Genomic DNA, 6961 nt, shown 5'->3' with positions numbered 1-6961 from the left:
CTACCCCCCCTCTACCCCACCCCTCTCCCCCACTCCCTGGATGGCCACTTTGTCTAGTATGTCCGAAGCCCTGTCCGGGAGGAATGTCATCAATGCCTATGGTTTTAATAACTAACTCTAACTATTGACGTAGAACATTTTTATCTGAAGTTCAACTCTTTCTCTCCGCTCTGTACACAAGTGTTCTAATGGACTTTTCAAGACAGAGAAACCTCAAATTCAACATATCCCCAAATGAGCTCACTACCTTCCTCCACAAAAGGGCTCTTTTCCTACATCCTCTAGCTCAGCAGTTAAGCCCGATTATCATCAGTTCCGTTTCCTAAGGAAAAGCCTGGACATCAGCCTTGACCATCCCATTTTTCTTACCCAATATAATGAATCGCCAGTTCCTGCTAAGTTTGTCCCTTGAAGATATCGTCTAATTCTAGCTATTCTTTCCTTTTTCGTGGGATACTGTAGTGCTATCTAGCTGGCCTCCTCTTCCTGCTGTCTTGTTCTATCCAACATACGTTCTACACACAACATCCCAGAATGATCTATTGGAAATCTAAATAGAGTTTCACGCCCCTGCTTAAAATCATTCCCATTGCTCTTAGGATAAAGTCCAGAGGTCTTCCTGGCCCTTCCCGTTCGAAATCTCTGCCTTCCTCCTTAGTCTTATCTCTTGACTTCTCCCTTACTCCTCTTTTTTAACCATATTAAACACCTTTTAAAGTTTATTCTTTGAACAGTGATTCCAGATTTTTAGATTTTACATACCCATAGTTTAAAAAATAGGGTCGTCTACTTTAAAAAAAATCTATCATCTACTATCACTGTCATTTTATAAAAGAGGGGCCATTTTAATGCCAGATCCGTCGGCTTTAAACACAATTATTAAAATGGAATGACTTTAGCTTTTAAAAGATTTAACACGCCGCCTTCATTTCCCTGTTGATGGCTGAAAATGTCATTGTGGCCCAACAAATATCTGAGGTCCTTTGGGAACCATTGTTGTAGAAATAGACTATGCGCTCTTATACCTCAAGGTTTTTGCATTTTTTTCCTCTCTGTGCCTAGAATCTCTTTCCATCTCCTTCTTTCCCTCTCACCCTATAGGTCTCAGCTTAGATCATCCTTCCTATAGGACGGAAGGCCACAGCAGAGCACTTTTCAGGCTGTATTACAGGTGGCTGTGTTCACATCTGTCTGCCCCGCTAGACTGAAAGCTCTATCAGAGCAGGGTCTATGTCTGTTTTGTTTTCCAGTGTTTTCTTAGAGCCAAACACATTCCCTAGAGCACAGAGAACGTTTGATAATTATTTGTTGAATATGCTGAAGGAGTAGATTTTTGTATAAGTCCCAGACAAAAATAATCAGTGACCTCATCACTATTTTTGAGTCTCTGAATTGGCTATGTAACCTTAATCATGTAATTATTGAGATTTGTTTCTTAGATTTTAATAATATATCTTTCTTAAATTTATGTCTGTCTTTAGAGTTACCGTATTCTTTCAACAGTAATGCCTGACTGGTTTGTGAATTTTTCAAATTATTTTTAGCTTTAGTTGTCTTTCAAAGAGTATAAATAAGCCTGAAAAAAAAAAAACTGTGCAATTAGAGCTCTAGTTTTAAGCTCCTGTATTCCCTAGAGGATATATTTTATATAAATGAAACTGTAAATTATTTATTTATTTAATTCAAACTATTATCTTTTGTGTATAGTATTGCATGATTCCCTCTATTTCTCTCCTAGTTGTGGCTAAATACATTGTTACCTGTAAGCATTGCTCAATAAAAACTAGTACTGGGGATGTAAATCTGCTTTATATTTCAGATATTCAGTAACTAAAGCATTGACATTTTCATTAATGTATTTTTGTGTAAATACATTCAAGATATTTTGGATATTAAGTAAACTCTAGTACACCAAAGCTGTGACATTTTCGTTAGTGCATTTTATGTAAACGTATTCACAAAACATCTGAATGCAAAGATATGAGTTCATGGCATATGTTACAGGTTTTACAAGTGTTTTTTCTGATACTTGTGCAGCAGGAGAAAGATGTATTCTATGAAACTGACACAATTGCTGTATCTGAAATGGATCTGATCTTTTTTTCTTACATTTTGAAGTTTCCTAGCCGTGCTTTTGTTTTTGAGTGGGCTGAGTGGCAAGGGGAACTAATTTCTATCTAATTAGGACTCTGTTTTTCCTGAATATGTCACTTTATCTGGAAGAGGGCAACAGCTGCTTCTCCCCACTGAGCCTGGAGAAGCCAAACATTCTACAGTGGTGCCTGTTGAACCACTGTGGAATCGACATGATAGAGTTTTGATGACATCGCCCCATGCTGCCAAGATGTACATGGTTGTTTTGGTCACAGTGGATTTTGTTTTGTACTCCACAGGGAGCCTGGAGGGAAAGGAGCAGCTCTGATCTCTCATTTGAATACGTTTTCTTTAGTTTTTCAGTACGCAATCCTTAAAGAGTATTTCCATTGCGGACTTAAAATAATTTTATAAGCACATGGAAACCAAGTGCCTCCAGAAGACTGAGGTTCAATCATTTTCGCTGGTCACAGGACATGTTTCTAGGCAATAGGATGACAGTGCAAAAGACGTGAGGAGGATCGTGTTCGTGAGGTACAGCACATATTCATAGGTAACCCTCCCTTTGATGCGGGCTTTCAAAAATTCAGTATCTATAGGTCAGACAGTATGGAAACTACCAAAAAAAAAAAAAAGATGGAGATGGAGTCTTTTATGACAAGAGAACACACTTCAGCCTCGTCATTGACCTTTTGCCCCACGTTCCGATCCACATTTCGTTTTCAAGTCACATTACTCTCATGTATATAGTCACCTTCCAAATCAGAAATTACTTAGGACATGTAAAAACTCTAAGCCGCTTCAAGTTTTTCGTGGGTCAAAATGAAACACTGCATGCATATATCCATACTTACATACACCCAGTACGTATATATATGACATATACACATAGAATATACATACACACATACATACACACCTGCAGCCTAGTGCGGCATTTTAGCAGTGCCATATAGTGCAGGAGGTAAGAACATATACTTTGTAATCCCAAAGACCTCAGTTTGAACCAGGCACCACCAATTATTAGCTGCTTGATTTTGAACAAGACATGAGATAAGTACATAAACACCATACCCAACCTAGAGTAAGTGCATGTGCAACTCGAGCTCTCAGCATTATTACTCCACAGTGGGAGAGCCAGCGCCAGAGCTGCAAAAGCCAAGAACCTTGGTCTCATGACATGTCTGCAGCTCGTCATGCTTACGTGTGAAAATATGAAAAATAATGTCAGAGATGTGTATGGCCTCTCACTATCATCTATAAATACTTTGAGAAAATTCACAGGATGAAAACACCAGAGGATTGGCCCAAGCGTGCAGAACCCCTCCTCCACTTTTTACTAGGAAATCCCTGATCATCAATTGTTGGGAGAAAAGAAAGTCTTCTCGGGGGAGAAGATGTGTAGAAGGAGTACTTATTTGACCTCAGTGGCCTGTGTTTTGCAACCTCAGGGAGTGCTAGAGATGTCTGGGGATTTGCTGTTTTTGGAAGGGGACAGTCTAGTAATTTGAATCTGGGCACTGGGGGCGCCTGAGTTCTCATATCAGATTGGCAAGCGATTCCACCACAGGCACTTGATGGGTACTCACATTCTGTGCTTGAGATTCCAGTAAACTGGGAACAGTCATTTCTCTGGCCTTGGAAGTCTTCCATCCCAGATCCCCAATGAGATTGAAGATAAAACTTCTTGGAAGCAGCCCATAGTGTTGAATAAGGTAGAAGGTGTGTAAGGTGCTAAATGTGGTACTTACTTTGGGATTGCGTGGCCGTGAGATGCCAGTATCTGGTTCTTTCTCTTTAAGGCAAAGTCCATACTGCCTTCTCAAGGAAAGTTTTGGGGTTTTTTTTATGCTTTGTAGAAGCCAAATACCTAGACATGACATTCAGTGGTCAATAATCCATGAATTCCTGAATGTCTGAATACCCCTGATGATTTAGTTACCCCAATTGGGTTAGTATTGTTTCAACGAAGTGAAAAGTTTAATCACCTTTGACTGGGGGAAGGTAATGTTTGCTTAGGTCTGACTCATTGGAAGCCCTTCAACCAGACTTAGCACTGCCCCCAGACGCTCCACCAGGGTTCTGTCCTTCACAACCACCCAAGGTACCCGAGAGGCTTAACTGAATTTGTGGATTGGAAGATTCCCTGAGTAAATCTCAACTTCAACTTTACTGAGTTGGACTTCCTACAGTGATTCTAGGATACCCTCTCTTCACCAGGAAACAAAACCTTTTACTACACCATCAAAAGTAAGGTTTAGAATGCAAGTAGATTTAAAAGAGGTGGAAGAATACTGAGACCTTTTTTAAATAACAGGCCTCAGTAAGGAAATGGTGGTGAGAACCCCAAGTCTGTAGAAGGAAACTGGTAAATATTTCCTATAGATCGAAAGTTTAATCATTTGTTGTACGAAGGTGGAAAGAATCTTGAGAAACACCTAATTGATTTTAATACATTCTAGAAAGGCCCTTTATTTGTCCCCTGTTTTAGAGTTCACAAAGCATTCCACGTACATCATCTTACTTGATTTTTACAACTGTTTTGAGGTGAAGGGCAGGGAATGTGTTAATTATCTGCAACTCTATAGATAGGGAAAACAATCTTACAGATAACTAAGGTAGTCAGTACCAGACCTAGGACTCAACCGGAAACTCTCGACTCCAAATCCCCAACTTTTACCACCCCATCATTTTTAGTTCAGATTCGGAGGGCATTGTTCATAATAGCCGAAAAGTGGATATAATCTAAATGTCCATAAACTGGTGAATGAATAAACACAGCACGGTTTACTGTTTAGCAACATGCTACAACATGGATGACTCTGAAAAGCATCAGGTTAGGTGAAAAAAGTCAGATACAGAAGAATACTATTGTATGATTCTGTGTATATAAAATGTCCAGACAAAACAAATACATTGAGACAGAAAACAGATCAGTGGTTGTCTGGAGTTGGGTGGAGGGAACAAAAATTGACTACGTGGGGTACTGGAAATGTTCTAAATTTACAGTTTGGTAAATTTACTGAAAATAATCTTTGAACTTTACACTGACAGTGAGTGGATTTTATGGTATATAAATTAAACTGAATACATTGCTTTAAAAAAACAGGAGGTGCCTGCCTCTCACTGACAGGCGATGCCATGTTTACAGCTTCACTGAAGTAGCTCAGCTAAACAATGGAATCATCTGGCTCAGAGGAAAGCACTTGGTTCTTGTGCTCGCGGCACATGATTTATTAGTTTTGCTCTGCTGATAAGACCATTAAAAGCAAATGACACAGCAGTCAAGGGCAGCGCCATGTTTACTGCCTTCACCAGTCTTACTGGATCTCAACCCAGGCAAACGTAGCCTTTCTGCCAACCTCTGACATTTTCATGCTGGTTGTAATATGGCTTTCCCATGTATTATTATTGTTGTTGTTGTTGTTGTTGCTATTTACAAACCATACAGAAACGTACAGATTGGAGAGCTAAAAATGAAGATTTCCTGTGCTATTAAGGGCACGAATTGGCAAAGAATCAGGTTACCAGGGGGTTGGGGCTTTTGTAATAGCCTTGAAAACTAGCTCTGATTCTCTGGGGGGTGCAGTGGATAGGAAAGCAAGGAGGGGGGTGGCATTTGGAAATGAGTTCCAGGGGAAAATGAGAGAAGGCAAACATTCAAAAGGCTCTGAATATCAAGAACACAGGGTAACCATGGAAGTAAAAGTCAGTGCGGAACTGCGAGTCTGTGTGAAAAGACAGTGCCTTTGATTTTCATGAGAAAACTGCAAATGAAACAGCTCAGTAACCAGATAGCAGCTTTCAGGCATTAACTGTTCCATTATTGGGTATGCTGAGTTTCCATATTCCTCTACTTTCACGCCAAATTTACCTTTCTAGCCCCTCTTCATAGCAGGAGGTCAATTTTTCTGCCACGTCCCTGCAGGACTTGGAGTTTTCTAAAGTGACAGCTGTCGTGCACCTGAGGGGAGAGCCACCCCAAGGAAAAGATCCACATAGTGGGAACTGACCCTTCCCATTATTTTTCCCGATACCACAGTGAGCAAATCTGTCCAAAACAGTAATATCAACACTTGAGGTTACAAATAACTGTTGCTGACATGAATGGAAGCTTCAGACCTTCCAGGATACCCCAGGCAAACTTTCTTTTATTAGAACTTCATAGAATATATGTCAACTCTGCTCTTGCTGTGTAAGTAGAATTCCATACTCATGATCTGCTGGGTAAAATGAAAGACCTTAATGGTGAAGGTCAGCTATTCATTCCTCACTTTGAAGTTTTTTTCTGGAAATCCTTTTTTTTTTTTTTTTTGGTTTTGACCTTATATTTTTAACATTATCAGTGTATTTTTCTATTCGCTTGCCTAGAACTCATTTTTACATCTTTGAATTAGTTCAGCAAACAAAAAGCGAACCTACTCTCCATAAGGCGAAGCATCAGATGCTCTATTAAAAATTTCTTTCACTCAATCTGTCTTTCGTTTCAGTACATTTTGAAATGACAAATGAGTAAATCTCAATACAAGAAGCAGCTTGGACTTCTGATACATAACCACAATGATCACTTACTAGTTGGGTATGCTTTAAGAGGTTTTTTTTTTAACCTCTCAGAACCTCAGAACCCATTTTTATCCTTTGTGAAATGGAAGTAATAGTATCTATTTCACCAAGGGTTGCCTTCCATGCTTTAAGTGGTAGCTGCACACAATTATTAAACGGAGATCATATTCGTAGGTGAGACTGCCTGGCACGTAGTATGCAAAAGCAGTTTGTGGACTACGAATGTTATACGATTGCAAGATATTCTTTTTATAAATAGCTCTAATAATTTTAAATTTGACTCATGCTCACTCCCGTAACCTGG

Source organism: Crocuta crocuta, unplaced genomic scaffold, assembly GCF_008692635.1.
Source record: "Crocuta crocuta isolate KB4526 unplaced genomic scaffold, BGI_CrCroc_1.0 scaffold16, whole genome shotgun sequence".
Classification (NCBI taxonomy): domain Eukaryota; kingdom Metazoa; phylum Chordata; class Mammalia; order Carnivora; family Hyaenidae; genus Crocuta; species Crocuta crocuta.
Note: the sequence above shows the minus strand (reverse complement) of the source record.